This window comes from Rhinolophus sinicus, chromosome 17, assembly GCF_057876585.1.
Source record: "Rhinolophus sinicus isolate RSI-liver-muscle chromosome 17, RSI-T2T, whole genome shotgun sequence".
Taxonomy (NCBI): domain Eukaryota; kingdom Metazoa; phylum Chordata; class Mammalia; order Chiroptera; family Rhinolophidae; genus Rhinolophus; species Rhinolophus sinicus.
Window position 1 is genome coordinate 2,004,549 of NC_142517.1, and position 17,197 is coordinate 2,021,745.

The 17,197-nt window shown below is 54.5% G+C and overlaps 1 protein-coding gene and 1 long non-coding RNA gene across 6 annotated transcripts in view; one reads left to right on the forward strand and one right to left on the reverse strand.

Annotated features, from left to right (window-relative positions):
- Positions 1 to 17,197, reverse strand: part of AGPAT3 (1-acylglycerol-3-phosphate O-acyltransferase 3) — a 93,188-nt gene that overhangs the window by 48,320 nt on the left and 27,671 nt on the right. For 3 of the 5 annotated variants that reach the window (XM_074324506.2, XM_074324505.2, XM_088794112.1), the window contains exon 2: positions 16,981 to 17,043. The exons of 1 other annotated variant lie outside the window; for it this stretch is intronic. The gene's annotated coding sequence lies outside the window, so the exon portion shown is untranslated. Of the gene's footprint in view, positions 1 to 13,744; positions 13,920 to 16,980; positions 17,044 to 17,197 lie in introns of those variants that run through there. One more of the 5 variants, XM_074324523.2, reaches the window with a different exon arrangement.
- On the forward strand, positions 14,413 to 15,573 carry LOC141569968 (uncharacterized). Its single transcript, XR_012493716.2, has 2 exons — positions 14,413 to 14,649; positions 14,761 to 15,573. It is a non-coding gene; the product is annotated as an uncharacterized LOC141569968 (long non-coding RNA).

Genomic DNA, 17,197 nt, shown 5'->3' on the forward strand with positions numbered 1-17,197 from the left:
TTGTAGGGACAACCATATGACAAGGGACAACCGTGTGACAGACGGGGCTGTGAAGTGGACCTGCAGAACAAGGTCTCCGCACCTTCACTCAGTCAGTGTGTAGAAAATATCTAATGGAGACAATTTCTACAACGCAAATTCACAAAATGGCAATTTCCCGAAAGGACTCACGCGCAAGAGGCTTTTCTGATGCCTGGCTTCTAGTTTGGCCCTTTGCCATGTCAGCCTTAACACCTGGCCTTCGTCTGAGTCTGATTTTTTCGACAAAAATTTATTTAGATTTCAAAATAAGAAGATAATATAAATTTTAAATGCTTAGACAAATTTCATTCTAAGCAATGAAACAGATCTAGCAAGAAAAAATATGAAAGAGAAGCAAAGTCTTTCCCTCATGTCATGAGCATGATATACAATCCTTGTTATATCTTTTAGTTCCAGAGTTAGTATAAGCCCCAATTCATGCCCACAGACCCCAAAGGTAATTCTGTCGCAGCAGATCGTGGTCTGTATGCCACACCTGCCATCAAGGTCATGCTGAGTCCCTGGTGGGCAGGGATGTGCGAGACCCCGACAGCCAGAGGGCGTTTCCTGGGCCTCCTGACCGTCCAACACAGTGTGGACCAGGCACACCAAGGTCTCAGGTAGAAAGGACACCATGAAAATCCATGCACTGACGTTCAAGAGAGACTGGGTCCCCTGTGCTGATAATACCCGTGGCTCAGAGAGCTGAGGTTTCGTGCTCAGAAGCCCAGGTAAGAAAGCCGGATCGATTTTATCTTAGAAAATGGGGATATATATGTCTATAATCTTCAAAAGAGTGAGAACCGAAAAGCCCTCAGGCCTCCAGGAGAGTTTCCTGGTCTGACCAGCCGGGTGGGTTTCTGGCCCGTCCCTAGGAGGTGTCATCAGTGGGCCTGCAGGGCACCCATCTCAGGCCCTTCCCTGCTCCAGCAGCTCGGGCTCAGGGCGCTCGGACGCAGCTTGGGACCCAGGGGAGGAAGTCTAAAGTCCTGTACTTTTGAAAATGGGTAGAATTATCTTCATAACCTTTAAAAGAGAATGCAAGCAAGAAACAAGTGTAAGGACCACCTCCATTAAAAAGTTCCCTAGCAAGGAACCCTCGCTGGGAAAGCCACGCCCCAAACAGGGAGCTGGGATGTCACTGTCACCGTGAGTGGTGGCCCTTCCCTGAGAGCTCCTTACTGCACGTACGGCCATTGAAAAACAGCTTGGAATTGATGAGAAAGACAATTCCTTAAAGCCACTGTGGAGACCAGACATTCTTCAAACTAAACGTAGAACCTTCCAGAGAACGTCCACGTCAAATTGTTAGAGGATCTGGTTTGGGTAGCCAGGAACTGAGGACGGAAAATAAACACCGAACAGAAGGCAGCGGCCCCTGTCCTGCAGGACCAGGCCTGAGGCTGGGAGGGAGGATGGTGAACGACACCCCTAATGAGGGCCAGCACCCAGCGCATTGCTCCCTGCGGGGCCAGGTCTCCCTCACCTGGAGCTGGTCCCTCGCCCCATCTGCATCGTGTTCCTGAGAATCCCACCTTCTGTACAACCACAGATGGAAAATAACGGGTCTTCTGAGAGAAGGAGTGGCCAGGCGGCCACCGTGCACTTGTGACCAAGAACCTGACAAACAGCAGTGCAGGGGCCTGTCCAGGTCCCCGGGAACAAGCGTCCAGAACAAACAAGATGAAAAAGATGAACAGAGATTCTGCCTCTTTGTTTTAATTAAGGGGTTGCTCTGTGGCAGGGGTGGAGGGGGGTTCTGAAGACAAGAGCACCATGCAGCGGTGGGGTAGACACCCCGCAACAGCAGTTCCAGATGGGCCCGTGGCCAGAGAGCCGAGTGGGGGGCACAGCATAGGCTGAATGGGTCCTGGGCCACGAGGGGTGTGCTGGGCCATGTGGGTGCACGGGGTTCTGAGGGGTGCGCTGGGCCATGTGGGATGCCCTGGGCCCCGTGGGGTGTGTTGGGCTCTGAGGGGTGCCCTGGGCCATGTGGGGTGCCCTGGGTTCCTAGAGGTGCGCTGGGTCCCATGGCATGTGCTGTCTGTACCTGGCGTGTGGTCGCTGCTCCATGGAGGAGCAGACAAAAGGTGCCGGGAGAAGCTGTCTGCCACCTAGAACGCCCTCATTTCCCAGTGAGTGTGACCGTTTGCACCTCCCATTTTTCTGGAAAGGGGAGGAAGTGCAGCCCGAACCCACTAGTGGCAGAGCTGGGAGCAGAGTGCAGATCTGCTCTTTGCATTAAATCCCACTGCTTTCCCGTACAAGGCTCCCAGGACACTGAATGACACAGGGGACAGGACAATGAGAAGGGGCCAAAAGGCTCTCCTGTTTGGAGAAAAGACGGGCTACTTTAGGAAGAAGATGCTGGACCTTGCTCAAAACACTGTAGGTCCCGGCTGTGGGCTGCTGGGCCTTCTGGGGGGGCCCCTTGGGCACTTCACCCCCCCCACACAGTCCTGCCTGCAGCAGTCAGCAGCCCGGGGGTCCGCCGGGCCCAGCTGCACCCGCAGCCCAGTGCTTACACATGCGTGTGCCTGGATCAACACAAAAGGGCCCCAGAAATCCCACCAACATGAACAAACCCGCTGTGAACAGGGGTCCTGAGTCACACGTCAGCGACACTGGCAGTGTCGCCTCCCCTCTTGCACCATACGCAGGCTTTCTGTGGGGAGGGAGCCCCATGGCTCTCCTGTGCACCTTCCCAGGACACCAGACGGCCAGGAACCTGCTCCCAGGGCTCTTCCTGCCCCTCTGTGCTGGAAAGGTGCCTTCCCTCATGAGCACACGCCCACTGTAAATGGCCCCCTTTTCTGCGCCGGAGTCCAAGCCCTCCAGCTCCCACGTGGGCCCCTTCACCTTGGGCACCCTCAGCCCACCCTTTGGTGTTTGATCTAAGGAGTGGGCTGTGACCCCACGTGGTTGAACTTGCATTTTCTGACCACTGGGAGATCACGCCCAGCCCTCCGGTCACCTCTCGGGGACGGCTGCTCACACACTGTCCACTGAGAACGTGCTGACCTGCCGTCAGCTCCTCCTTCCAGGGCCCCCAGCCTGCAGAGTGTCCGTCCTTGGACTCTCCTGCCCGAGGATCCCGGGTATCGCTCTGCCACACAGGTACACCCATCCCACACTGGGGCTCAGAATCAGGAAGGCCGGGCTGCTGGACATTTAACCCACGTTCCTCAACAGATCAGTGAAAAGCTGACATTTTCACCTCTCCCAATTCCAAACCAGACAGGGAGGTGGGGGTCGCTCAGCAGCCCCTATAAACAACCAGTTTTGCTCCACGGTGTCCTGTCATTTAATAGCTGCTCAGGCTCACCCAGCACTCTGAGCGCACTAAACGCAGCACCTTTTCTAGCGTCTTTCCAAATCACATCACAAACCAAGTTTCACTGGAGAGTATCCGCTTGGCGCAGACTTTGTGCACTGTCTTCGTGTCAGGCTTCCTGGGTGACTCTGATCTTGATGGCGAGTTTGGCACAGTTTTGCAGAACCTTCCATCCTGCCATGTGCAGCGGCCTCCAGTTGGCGGTCTGAGCCTTCCATCCAGACCAGGGAGGAGACAGTGCCTGGGGCTCTTGTGGCCTCGTGATGTAGGGGACGCTGCGGCTCAGGCAGAGGCCAACCTTCAGTCTGCCTTGCTCTGCGTCAAGAAGCTGTGTACTTGCTGCCCTCTCTGGGCCCAGCTTCCTAGAAGGCTGCGGCCACTGTGTTGCCTCCCTCCTCCTACCTCGGCTCCTCTCACCAGCAGGGCACCTCCATGCCGGCCCCTGGTTCCAGCATGAGCTGGCCATGAGTGTCTGCTTCTATGGCAGAGCAGCTGGGACCCTGCACTTCCCTAGGCGGGCCTCCAGGTGGCGCCTCCACAGCCCCCAGCCTGGGCCCTTCCCATGCTCAGCACTTCAGTTCTGGTTCCGGCCCGCAAGGGATACTTACCTTGTTTCTGAGATCAGATACTCTGTTGCTTTGGTTTCCTTGAGAGGCGGGTGTGACTTCCCCCATTTTACCTGCCACAGGTGAGCGGGTGCTCGCCAAGCCAGCTTCACTGACAGGTGTCAAGCGCTCTCTATAGACAGTGGAGGCTCCCTGATGTGGCTCCCCTGACCCACAAGGACCCCCAGAGCTGATGGCACACCTCCCACTGCCTCTAGCAGCTCACCTTCAGCTCCCTCTAGCTCCAAGTTCAGAAGAACCATTGTCAGTGCCCAGACCCGCTGTGCAGCCACTGTGTCTGCAGCTGCGGAACTGAATTAAAGAACACGGAGGCAGGGGACAGTGCAGAGCTGGAAGCAGAAGGAGTCGCTCCTGCTGACATCAGGCTGAATCCTCTGGGAATACTTGTGAGTACAAGGAGCTGCCGATCAAACCACGTGAGGGAAGGGACGACTGTCGGATCGCAAGGATTCTGCCCCGAGTCTGGGGCGGCTGCACAAGCTCTCTGCTCTGCAGAGAAGCCAGTCCACTCAACCAGGTGGACAATGATCGCGACAGCCACCGAGCATGGGCTGCACTGTGCAGGCTCCTCACAGGGGTCCGAGCAGGCATGTGCTGACCACCGCAGGGCTGACTCAAGCCCCCCAGCACCCCCCCCACCGCTGCTCCTCCGCCCGTGGCCACAAGACCTAGGCTCTAAGATCCCTCCCTGCATGGGCTTTTCCGGTGACCCGACCTGGCAAGGCCATCAGCACGCTCTCGTGGGAGTGCGGGCGCGGCCTGCTGACCAGTGCCCCACGTGGCCACACCTGCTCCTGGATACGGGCAGACCCACATCTACGGTGCTCTGCACCCCCGTCCCACTACAGGTCCTGGCAGCAACAGTAACCACACATCTGATTGTGAAATGAACAGACTGACAGCGGTCTAGTTGAGTCTTTACAGAAAAGGGCCTTTGTTGCGATCCCAGCCCTCGCTGGCAGCCCTTGGCTCTGCCACACACAAGAGTCCTCTCACTCACCCAAACCACCTGCGGAAGCCAGCACACAGCTCCCATCAGAGAAAAGCTTTTCACCTCCTGCCGCGCAGGCCCAAGGTGGGGCCTGTGCCAAACCCTGTGGACACCTGGCCTGGCCGTCGGCCCATCCACTCCGGGTCACGCAGGACCACTGGGCAAGGCACCAGGTCTCACCACACGAACACCCACACCCATCGATTTCAACTCCCCAGAAACTAAACCACGAGCAGGACCACAGAGAACCCCTCTCTCTTAAATGTCGGGGGACTTCTTTTGCAGCATAAAACCCACCACACCCAAGAACTTTCTGGTTAAGTCCCTTCTCTCGCAGGCATGGTCCCCGTGCACGGGCCTGTCCTCAGAACCCAACCAGCACCCCTCGGGCACCCATGGAAGGCTGTACCTCCCGTCCCACCACACGGACCTGAACACACACTCGCCCTTCAGAACCGCGTCCTCCTGCCACCTGTGTGAACCTGATGGCCGTCCAAAAAGAAACAGCTTGTCCGGGCAGCAAAGGCAGGGTGACAGCCGCCTTCCCTCTCAACTAGTATGTGACTTAAGAACTCTCCAGATTTCACAAGCACGGGAGAGCAGAGGAAACGCACTTTGCAAGCAGGGTCTGTCCCAGGCAGAGGTTGACAGATAACACTCAACGGGCGGCTCCAAGAAAGAAAGCGATTCATGTGACAAGCTCAGTGCTCAGGTACCCGCATTAAAACACTGGAAAAAGTAAAACTACTCTGAATAATGTATTCTATTTAACCTCATTCAGCCAAAACGTCAATGTGCCAGCAACGTTAAAGGGAGTTGATGGGACGTCCTGTGTCACCTGTCACCTGGGTCCTTGTGGTCCACAAGTTCATGTGTGTGTGACTCTCAGGGCCTGTCAGGTCGGCTTGTCAGCTCTAAGGGCTCACAGCACACGTGAGCCGTGATTCTGCGTTTTCAGTCACTTGTGGGACGTTCGTGGCAGACAAAGCCTTTGACCACCCTGGCGGGGAGACACTAGAGACGCAGGAATCATGCTGCCGAAGCCACCTGTGGACTGCGGTGCAGGCGCTGAGGTGGGTGGGCTGACAGGGGCGGAGAGAGGTCAGACATATACAGGCCTGGCCTCTGGGCTTCTGCGGAAGGAAGCTCACAGGGTGAGCGGCTCCGAATCCCCACCTGAGCGGGTCAGGGTGGGGGCAGCCCTAGGCCTGTAACCTCTTTAGCGAAAGGTTTCCAGCCAGTCCATCGTCCTTGTTCACATACCTGTGAATAACCGAAATAGCCATGGGAGGGGTGCTAACCCTCAGAGAGCACAGAAGCCTGTGGACGACCCCGTAATCCGATCCCCGACTCGCTTTTCCCCTTCCTTGTAATCTTCCTTACATCCCCTCCTTAGTCTCACATGCATAAAAGAAGCTGCCAAACGGCCCTTCTCCAGAGCATTGGAGATCTTCTCCCCACGTTGTCAGTTTCGCTGCTATAAACACTTATAAAAATTCTCTACAGGTCTGGGCGCTTCTTACATGGAGTTTAGCTCCGGGTGAGGATGGACAGACACGAGGCACATTAAGGGGGATGGGATGCTTTTCAGGGCAGGCTGGGGGGGGGGGGGGTTGGTCCTGGATTAAGAACATCCCACTGTTGTCTGTGGCCAGAGCGGAGGGAGCGTCAGACCCACAGAGGGTGCAGACTCGGGCGGGGCCCATGGGGTCTGAGACGTGCTGCTCTGAACCCCACTCTCTCCTGCCCACTACTGGGGCCTCATCCCGGCCGTACCACGCCCTTACCTGTGGGCTTCCTGGGCCAGAGCGGCAGGGCTCTTGTCCCCCCAGGCCCTCCCAGTGGGGAGGCAGGAGCTATAGGGAGGCAGGAGCTCGCAGCCAGAGTCTTTCTCACCCCTGACCTAAGCTGTCCGCATGCCAGGAAGGTGGGCGGTGGCAGCAGCCAGGAGCGGGCGTGGGACAAGCGCTTCAAGGTCCAGGGGACAGGTCCGGCTGCCCACGCGCAGCTGGACAGCCACCAATTGAGGTGGCTGAGCGATTAGGGAGGAATCCTGCTTGAGGCTGTCGACTTGTCCTTTGTCTTATTTTCAAAGAAACTGAAAGCTCAGACCTGACCAGCCCCCACGCGGAAGAACAGAAATGCAAGTCGACAGTTGCAGAACTACCAATGTGTATAGCGTGCGACGAAGAGGGAAGCAAGAAGGAATGGACCTGTCACATTCAGGTCCAAGGTCAAGGCTAGGCCGGTTTCTGGAATGCTGACTGTCCCGGGAAGTGGCAGGAAGGGGGTGGCTGCTCTAGGGGTTCAGAAAGGGCCTCTGTGTTAGGAGGGTTGTTCTGAAGGCAAGCAAGACCCTGTAGGCTCCAAACAAACTTCTGTCCCCACCCCCAACTACCTAGAAGAAATGAATTAGGGACCTTGCCTATTATAAGAGCTATCAGCAGAAATAACCTTTCTTTGACCTCTCTACAGGGCAGGGCAAACTACTAATCACTGGACATCTGCTCTTCTATCGTCCTGCAGTGACCCTCTGAAGCCTCAGGCACCTTACCTCACCCTGAGCTCAGGATGTCATGTACCCCTCATTTCCCCTGTCTCTGAACCTCTCATGTATGTGGGTTCTAGGACGATGTACGTATTAAATTTGGTCATTTTCTCTTGCTAATCTGTCTCGTGACTGTTCACTTATTAGACCAGCTGGAGGAACCTTGAGGGTAGAGAGAAGTTTGTTCCTCCCCTGCACTGCCAGTCCAGCACTCACTGTCACTTGCTTCTGTACCAAAAGGACGGACACTCTGTCGGGCAGACACAGCCTCAGTCAACAAGATAAGGTCCCAGCTCCCCTGCAGCCTGGACAGCTGTGTCCGGCCATGGACAGGGAGGAAAGCCAGTGGGTGGAGCACGGGGACAAGTCTTCAAAAGGAAACTGCCCAGCTGTGCCCTTATCCCGCCTGCGTGGGCTGCAGATGAAATGGCAAGGCAGGAGCAGCCTCCTTGAGACCAGCAAGCCGTCACGGGGAGGACAGAGCTGCGACTGACAGGGACATCAGAGGGAAGCCGGGGACATCGGGCTGTCTCACTGGTAATGGGAGAACAGCTGACCTGCAGATTTGTTACCGCACGTGGCTGAACCTGCTCCTAACAGACGTGGAACTCTGCAATTCACAATCGGGGAGGACTCCCCTGAGCTGTTACGGCGGCCCCCGCTCATGCTCATGGACACAGAGCTCCAGGCTCCTGGCTTCCGCCATCCCCATTTCAATCCCAACGTCTTGTCCTTGCAGCACGAGGACGAGTCTACACGGGAACCAGCCGCAGGTCTGGGCTTCTGTCCGCGGAGGCCACGCAGGCTGCGTGCATCCCGCAGGGCCGGGTGCCACTGGTCCCCCTCCCACCTTCTCGGACGCACCCCTGCTCTCCTCACACCAGTGTAAACACCATAATCGCACAGCTGGTTTTCTTGGGGACACACTCGCCCCTGAGCACTGGGAGGGAAAGCAGAGGCCCCCGTGGGAACAGACGGGCTCACCGACCAGGGTCCAGCCCACGTGCGCAGAGCACCCAGGGTCCCTCCCCGTCCTGCGTTTGCCCCAGGGTCTCTTCTCCGGGCTCAGGGCCTTCCCGAGGGCCACGCGGGGACTCTGTCAGAGCAGCGAGGTGCAAACGCCAGCACGGTGCTGCACGTGCCCAGAAAATGCGGGTCTGAAAACACTGTGAAGCCAAAGTTCTGATTCTAAGGCCTGTACACGATTTGGGAAGAAAGCAGAGCCAGCAGTGAGCTTTAGCTAAGTCAGCTGTGCATCCCTGTGGTGTAAGGTAGACATTCCTATAGATTAACAGGTAACGGGTGCAATTCCAGACAAGGCAGGACACCAAGGAAAAGGGTGGTGAATGATGGTGATCCGGAGCAGGTCCAAGTATGTTAGTAACCACGTAAAGAGAAACAGCAGTTAAAAACCCAGCTGTCTGCTCCATTTACAAGAAACACAGCTCACACAGTGTGTCACAGGAAGAAAGGAACCAAGTCGAAGGAAAAGACATACAAACATGTGCAAAAACAAAACAAAACACTGGAGTGAAAAATAAGATGGTGAACTAGACTTGAAGGCAGGAGGTCTGGGAGAGGCAAGCAGGGCTGGGACACACAACAAGCGGCTCCGTTTGCCATGCATCCGAACCTGTGCCCACGACAGAGCTGGACACACATGAGGCTGAGCTGCGAGGTGTTTACCTGGAGAAGGAAGCATCAGTCGCGAGAGCTGACCGTACAGCACGTGAGCGTTCAATGCTGTGACAACCAACCAGCACGTGGGGTGGGCTGGCAGGGAGGTGGCAGAGAACAAGTCACGGGCACTTCAAGGGAGCAGAGTGGAAATGACAGCGGGGCCTGACAACATGGGCCAGAGACGCTCAGGTGTGCGTGAAGTGCAGAGCTGGTGCTGGGGCGGTACGGGGCATTTCACTGTCGCCGTCAGCAGAGAAACAACAGGCGTTATTCAAAGGAGAGGACGCAGGATTTGATAGAAAGATACTCGCATTAGGTTCGCATCAGGTAACCACCAAGACAAAACACACACTTCCTCAGCTACGTCAGGTCACCACACCAAACACAGCACAAACCAAACAACCGGAAAGGGAAGGACAGAGGCCACACGCCCTGTGAGAGAGTCTGCAAATGGCACGTGGACACACATTTTATCTCTGACCCTGCAAACACACAAACACACGGAGCCTATCGATCACCTGAGGCAGGTGGAGATCACCTACTGAAAAAGAGAAATACTTGACAAAACAAAACCCACTCTGCTAGATATCAGAGAAATACCTCAAACAACGCAATTCAGCAGAGTTGAAAATAGTGAATAAATGTATACGGGGAAATGCCAAAAAGAAAAATAGGCCTCAAACGCTTGATATCAGACAATATAAAATACCAGGCCAAGCGCCATGAAATGAGACAAAGCAGAAACATGGATGATGCTGGCAACTAAAGTTCTTAAAGAAGATATCATGCCTATGTACCAAAGAACCCAGCAGCTTGTTTCATAAAGCAGAAACAATGGATGTCATGCAAACCAATCAAAGCAGGCTGGTGACAGGAAAGGTTGATACATCTCTCCCAACCCAAGGCAGAACAAGGGGTTGGGAGCTACAAACAGCTACAGAAGACACGGCAGGATGAACACAGTGCAGCTGCAGGACAGCCAGGCTGCATGTGATGAGAGGGACACACCTCCTGAGAGTCATCACAGAAACACTCACCAACAGTGTCCATATAACGGGGGTGCCAAAACAATGTATACACGTGACTTGCATTCATCTTTTGCTGTCGGTATATTTTGAATATTACAATTTTAATACAGTTTTTTCCTTTCTTAAAGTATGCATACATTTTTTTGGCACCCTCTATAGATCAACAGCAGGGTTTCTCAACTGTGGCACAGCTGACATTTTGGGCCAGATCATTCTCTGTAGTGGTCCTGGGCACCGTAGGACATGTAGCAGCATCCTAGGCCCCTACCCACTAGAAGCCAGTAGCAACACTCCCCATCACCAGTTGCATCAACTAAAAACATCTCCTGACACTGTAAATGTGCCCTAGTGGGGGTCACCCCTAGCTGAGAACCACAATAGATACAACTCACAAAAAACAGAGGCTCTGTGCAGTCCTCAGTCATTTTTTAAAAGTGTAAAGAGACCAAAACTTTGAGAACCACTGCTCTTTACTTACAAAGATAAACACAAATTCCTTTAAAAATTAGCAAACAGAATCTAACAGCACACTAAAAAGACAATGATACGTTATGACCAAGTGGGGTTTGCTCCAGGAATGCAAGGATGGTTTTATGGTAGGAAATCTACCGTGTTTCCCCAAATATAAGACCTAGCTGGACCGTCAGCTCTAATGTGTCTTTTGGAGGAAAAATTAATATAAGATCCAGTATTACATTATATTGTATTATATTATATTATATAAGACCTGGTGTTATATAAGACCCAGTATTATGTTATATTATACTTGGTATTATATTATATTTATATTATATTATAAAAACCTGGTATTATTATATTATATTATATTATATTATATTATATTATATTATATTATACCCGGTCTTATTTATATTATATAAGACCCAGTCTTATGTTATAGTAAAATAAGACCAGGTCTTATATTAACTTTTGCTCCAAAAGACGCATTAGAGCTGATGGTCTGGCTAGGTCTTATTTTCAGGGAAACATGGTATTAATAAAATTCATTGTATTTCTTTTAAAAGAATGCTGGATTTAACAAAATGCACCCTCACTTCCTGATAACAACACTCCCTAAAGTCGAGGCAATTTAGAATAGCATGTACACTCATCACATGCTTCCCCGAAGGTGCCGTGCTGGCTCCAGACTCTCCTGTGACAACAGGAGACAGTGACAACCTCTGGGCCCCGAAGTCCCATCGCTGTAAGGGACAAACACCGGAGGCGCTGCAGGAATCAGTAGGCGTGACCCCCACAGGGAACACGCATAATAAATACATACCAGCAACCTGACTCCAGCCACGAGGATAAAAAAAAAACACAGGAAAAAATCGTGAGCAGATTTGGTTTCTACCCGGAAACAGGAACAGCTTACTACAGAAAATCAATTAACCTAATTATTGACAGTAAGAGAAAAAAGAAGGAAAACAACACGGTCGTTCCCGTGGATTGGAGAGCGCAGAGGGGAAGTTCCGCATGTGCCAGGGACCTGCCGGGGGACTTACTGCCGCCCGGCGACGGCAAGTCGGAAAGTAAGGACTTCACAGAGGAGGGCACGCTGTGGTCACCGTGATGGACAGGCCCGGACACGCCGGGAACCAGGTCCCGGGGCTCAGCAGCGCCACCTTCCGCCAGGTCTGCCCGGCGGCCAGCGCGCGTCCTGGCAGAAGCTCACTCTGGAGGCACAAGACAGCACAGGGCGCGAAAAACGAGCAGGGGCATCGCGTGCGTGACACTGACGCAGGTGCCGGGCCTGCTGGGACTCGCCATGGGGCCTTGGCGCCCCCCCTTCAGCGTCGGGGTGCACCGCGGGCGGGGCTCGGTCCTGGGCTTCCCACGGACTCGCCTCCTGGCTTCAGCCCACGCGCAAGCGAGGGGGCGAAGACGGCAGACGCTGCCTGTGACCCTGCTCCCCCCACAGGAACCCTCGGTACGAAGCCCGCACCGGCACACGTGCTGCTGCTAAGAGGCACGGCCAGCAGGAGGCGCTTCAACCTTTCGTTCTAGTCACCAAGAGGCAAGGAGCTGCCACGCCGGCTGCGTCTGTGACACACGCCTGGGCCCCGACCGGCGGCCTGGGGGCCAAGCAGAGTGGGGGGGCCACAGCCCGCTGCAGCTTCGGCTCCATGCTCGGAGGAACGCACCGGTGACACAATCCACAACGGGAACCTGCATGCACACAACCTACTTCATGGGCGTCCCAGAGGGAGGAACACAGTGTGGAACGTTCTAGAAAACAGATGCTCCTTGGTGGGAAAGCAGCCTGGCCCAGGCCACTGTCCCTGAGGAGGCTCCTCCACCCCTACCAGCTTACTGACAGCACCAGCCAGAGACAGAAGGGACAGCCACTTCCCCCGCAGCAGGAGGCAGAGTCCCCCCTCCTGCAGGTTGAGAACCTGGGCCCCGCGGGGCTTACTAACACCACAGCGCCTCAGGGCCATCGTCACCCTCTTCACAGACACTGTCTCCACTGCGTCACCCGATCCCAGCAGCCCCTCAATTCGGGAACAAGTGTGCCAGTTCCACACGCTTTCCGAGCCGTGCACACACATGTCAGTCTCGGAAGCACACGCTGGTCCTAACAGTGATAATGCGGGGCTCTGAAACTATCACACACGTGTACATACAAGTAGGGCCATGCACACGCTTTAGAACACGCGTAACAGAGGATGTTACATTTTTGAAGTGAGGTAGGTCTATGTGTCCGAAAAGACTTCCAGACAAGTTACGTCAAGCTGCCCAGATGTATGCGGTGACACGGAAGCACGTTTGTAGAAGCTCTGTGCACGTATGTCTGTTCTGACGTGTGCTTTTACAAGCTCAGTAAAACTTGTAAAAACACAAACCATTTACAGGAGTTCCCTCCAAGCAAAAGAGTGGATCTGGGATTTTGATTATTTATTGGATTTGGTTCTGTGTTTAATTTTGACAAGCATGTGTCACTTTTAATAATTAAAATTTAAATATTAAGAAAGAAATGTCCTTGCTTGCTTAGTAAGCCCCAACCTTTTGTCTCTATGGTGTAACGACAGTCTAACTATCCTCAACACTGGTAAGATTTGTTTTTTAAGGAAAAAAGCTTATGTTGCAGGAAACGTGCCTTCTCTGGACACAAGCTGGCTGGTCAAAGTCCGAGCCTTTGCCCGGCCCCTACACTACGTTGAGAGCAAACAGAACCTCCCCACCCGGCGGGCACAGGGGACTCGCCGCCCACCTGAGCTTGCAGCTATGCCGGCACCTCCCCAAGGGGGCCCTGGACTGCGGCTCCCAGTACACGTGGTCTGGGGGCCACAGCGGTGAGCGGTCTGTGGTGGCCTCCGCTCCCCGGGGGACTCACAGCACATGGCAGCTCTGCCGCCATGGACAAAACCACAGGCCCACAGAAAGAGGCAGGGGACACAAAGCCTCTCCAGCTGAAGTCCGGGGCTTCCCCTCCTTCCAGAATTCACAAAACAGCGGATCCCAGAAACAGAGGCGCTGCCGATCTTCACCAGGAAAGACCAAAACATCACATACCTGCGTCACCTTCCTCAGAAAGTCTTCCGGGTCTCCTGAAGGTCCCGTCCTGGTCACCCTGAGAGCAGAGACGCACGGGCACCCTGGGACTTGCTCTGCACCCTCACCCTCAGGAGACCTGACCCCACGGGTGGCTGTCAGGGAGATTCTGTTGGGCAGCAGACTGAACTCTCAGGGACTGCGAGGGGTTCCTCTGCTGACGCCGAATCGTTCCCTCCTGCTGCAAAGAGCAATGTCCACGGCCCGCCTGGAAGGAGGAAGCCAGGTGCCTGAACACCAGGCAGAGGGAGGAGAGGAGCCTGTGAGATGAACTCCCAGGAAAGGCCCTTTCCAGTGTCCGCACATAAGAACGAGTAAGGCCAGCCTTAAGGTCACCTTAGAACTCGGAAGAGAGGTTGTGGAAAACAAGTGTGAGCTAAAGTTGCAATAACAGCTACATAGGAGAGCTTATCGGTCCTACCATTTGTCAGTGAAGGGGCCACACAGCAAAGGGACCACATATGCCACCCACCCCAGAGGCCATGCCGAGCGGCGTTCCCAGGAGGACTCCAGCCCCAGAGCCTTCAGGAGTCTACAGAATGGACTCTGGCCGGCTAAGCGCGTCCCACTCCTGGGCAGCAGCACGACACACCGGCCAGCGCAGTGTCTACCAGGGCACCAGGACCCGGCAGGGACAGGACAGACACACACCCATCCTCAGGGGCCGCTTGGCATGAGCGCAGCTGAACACTCATCCTGAGCCTGTGTCCTCATCTGAAAAACACAAATGGTAAGATTTCCTCCACGTGTGTGGGAAGAGAATGGCACGCGGGATTCTGAGAGTGCGGGGCCCAGCACCCACATGCATCGTCACCGTCGTGACAGTTTTCCCAAGTGACTGGACCAAGTTACAGCCCCCACGATGGGTGAGCGCCCACTGTCTGTTTCTCATTTTAGCCCGTCCGCTGCTGCACAGACACCACATCTGTGGTTTTTTATTTCCATCCCTCTGATGACTACGTTGCTCACCTTTCCAGATGTTCATTACACCCTTGGACATCATGTTTTGAGAGGCGCTGGTCGAGTCATACACAAGTGTTCTGCGTTATTTCCGGACTGACGATTACCCGCTTGTCAATCGTATGGGGTAGGGGCTGTAGCACAGTATTATCTGGTGGTTTTGCTGCTTCTTTCCTGCCTCTGGAAAGAGGTCAATTGTGCACACGCAACTGACGGCCTCCCACTGTGTGAATGTGAGTTCTGGACTGGGCGCTCGTTATGAGTCTGATCTGCTCCCCCCACCTGCCCCCGTGGCTATGACTAGTCCTAAAAAGCACAATGTCTCCAACTTGCCATTCCTCTTCTTCCCGGTCTTTTCCAGGCCCTCGATTGTTACAGAACTTGGAGGTCCCCATCCCCAGAGATGCGGGAGAGAGAACCGATTTCTGTCTGCAACCTCCCAAGCTCAGTTTTTCTCGGAGAGGCCGGGCTGATGACTAGTGCCTCTCGGCCACTCTCCCCAGAAACCAGCCATCGTGGGGCGCACATCGTGGAGCCTGCTGTGCACAGTGCAATGTGCCTCACAGATTGCAGGCTCTTGGTGCCACTCACAGCCCCTGACACCGTCACAGGCTGCACCCTCGTGAGGGACAGAAGCCCCTGAGCCCTGGCCATAGTCCAGCCATTGGCAGATGACAAGCACGGGAAGGGAACACACTGAGCCCAGCCTCAGGATACAGCATAGCTTGATTTTCCTTTTCACACAATAGTAGCTGCAATAATTTAACTATAAGCTGTGTATTCAATCAATAATGAGCAAAAACAGCAAATAAACGTTAGTTAACTCAGAATGTTGGCGAAGAGATGCTCAGAGTACGCGTTAGCTGGGAGCTGCCGTGTGTGTCACACTTATGTTACCAGTTATCAAATAAGCACTCCGAACAAAATACTGAATTCTAAAGCGACACTTGCTTGGTTCACATATTTAAGCGACATTATTTTAAACAAGTCATGATTATAAAGATAAAAAGTGTGAGACTGACGACGGGTTGCATCAATCCCACTCATATCCCGAAAGTTGTTTTGTTTTTACCAAACAGTAGCTACCAGCACACTGTGTGCTGGAATTATTACACAGGAGCTTGAGCTGCCTGCCACCCCCCCCCACCCCCACCCCGGAACTGGGAGCTATGAGTTACAACCGTAGACTTTCAGACCCGGTGCCTGGGGTGCCCGAGCGCTTTACAGAACCCATGTCTCCAGGCCCCAGGAAACTCCAGCAGGAGGCGCTTAGCACCAGGAGCCTGCAGCCCCTCACCTACCAGCAGATCCTGAGGGCAAAGTGGGCAGAGGGGAGGTGGGCAGCCTGGAGCCGAAAAGGAGGGTCCCCACTGCCAGGACCCAGGTCAACGGAGGACAGGAGAGGGGTCCTGGGTCACTGGAGGCCACTGTGCGATGGCCTGAGGACAGACAGCCCTCAGGCCCGACAAACCAGGCACCCCCACCCACCCCTATTTGGTGCTCTCGCAGGGGAGCACCTTACAGGAGCTGACGGCCCGATGGCTAACAGGGCCTTCCTGCTCGTGGCACACATGCACACAGACTTGGGGGCACACATCACCCCAAGTGTCTAAACTGGACAGTTACATCCACCTTACAGAGACGCCCGGACTCCAGCTCAGCGGGGGTGACACCCACTGCTGTGCCCCCGAGGACACTCTGGGCCCAGCAGCAGTTTTCAGCTCGGCCCCTCAGTTCATCCCCCCAGGAGTGAACAGAAGGGGAGACCACACACCTGAACTTTTTTATTTGGATTTGGACGAATGAGAACTGATTCGTAAATATCCTTGGGCTGTAAGAAAACTTCAAAGTGTATGTCCCTTTAAGAAAATCAATCGACACGCACGAAGGCCCAACTGTGCCCCACAAGGTCCCTTCAATGTCACTGAAGCTGGCGCAGGCAGCCTGGCTCTCAGGGCACACGGACTTCATCGGCTGCCAGCAAGAGCCAGGCCTAGGTCATAGGGATGGGACCCACTGCGGACTGCTGCAGGGAGCACACACACACACATATGCACGCACACACACCACACACAACACACATGCCCCCCACACCCCCCACTCACCTCCTTCTCCTAATACACACACTCACACACTACACATACACACCCACACGCCCGTGCACACTCACATGCATGCACGCACAGATGCACGTGCACGCACACACACACACCGCTCACCTCCTTCTCCTGACTTACCCAGGCACAGGGTCAGCAGGGCCAGCGCGAGCAATGGTGCTTCGAGGCTTCCAACCTGAAGGCCTGGAAGTGAAAGGCACAAACACGTGTACTTACACAGTGACCAACTCCTGCACGTCAGGGAAACTGACGATTGTGAATGACCTTTATTTCCCCGTGAACTGCAGAGTCCACAAACCTCAGCACCACCAGGCATGTGCCTATTCGGGGCCTTTCT